The 773-nt window shown below is 46.1% G+C and overlaps 1 non-coding gene across 1 annotated transcript; it reads left to right on the forward strand.

Annotated features, from left to right (window-relative positions):
- Nucleotides 1–554: 554 nt before the first annotated feature.
- Nucleotides 555–657, forward strand: LOC111814343. The gene has a single exon (XR_002819354.1). It is a non-coding gene; the product is annotated as a U6 spliceosomal RNA (small nuclear RNA).
- Nucleotides 658–773: the final 116 nt, after the last annotated feature.

The raw sequence follows: 773 nt of genomic DNA on the forward strand, positions 1-773 counted from the left end.
TGAGACAAGGGCTCACTATGCAGTACAGGCTGGCCTTGAGCTCACTTCGTAGCCCAGGCTGTTCTTGAACTCGTAAAGATCCTCCTGCCTCAGCCTCCTGAGTGCTGGGATTATAGGAGTGCACCACCATGCCTGGCTAACTTATTTCATGTTCATTTTCTTAACTTTCTCACTGCGTTGGGGGGGATGCTCTCAGATTTCCTATATATATTTTATCAAAATCACCTTCAGATTTAAACTAGCTTAATTCCAGTAACATGAAATTCATATTTTTAAAATCCGAATCTTGTAATTTTCTCTTTATGGCACTGAGCATTGAGCCAAGGCCTTTGCACTGGCTCAGTTTTGACAGTCTTAACTGAGGCGCTGTTAGCCAGGCCAGGTTCCTGCTCGGTCCTCCAGAGCACGGCTTGGTCATGACGCTGTGCACAAGACCCGACTACCTTTTAATGGAAGTCAGTTGTTCACACTGCTGTCTCTGAACTAATTAGAAATGCTAGCATTTTCCATTCTCCACAAACCTGAGCATAAGAATCAGCTAAGTGGCTCGTACTGTGCTCATTTCAGCAGCACATAAACTAAAATTGGAATGAAACAAGATTAGCGTGGCTCTTGCACAAGGATGGCGTGCACATTTGTGGAGCGTTCCATATTTAAAATAAATAAAGGGGGGCTGGTGAGATGGCTCAGTGGTCTAAAGCACCTACCTGGAACAAGCTTGGCAAAGCACAGGGACCGCGGTTCAATCCCCCAGCACCACATGCCAGCCAGCC

This window comes from Octodon degus, unplaced genomic scaffold, assembly GCF_000260255.1.
Source record: "Octodon degus isolate 3935 unplaced genomic scaffold, OctDeg1.0 scaffold00295, whole genome shotgun sequence".
Classification (NCBI taxonomy): domain Eukaryota; kingdom Metazoa; phylum Chordata; class Mammalia; order Rodentia; family Octodontidae; genus Octodon; species Octodon degus.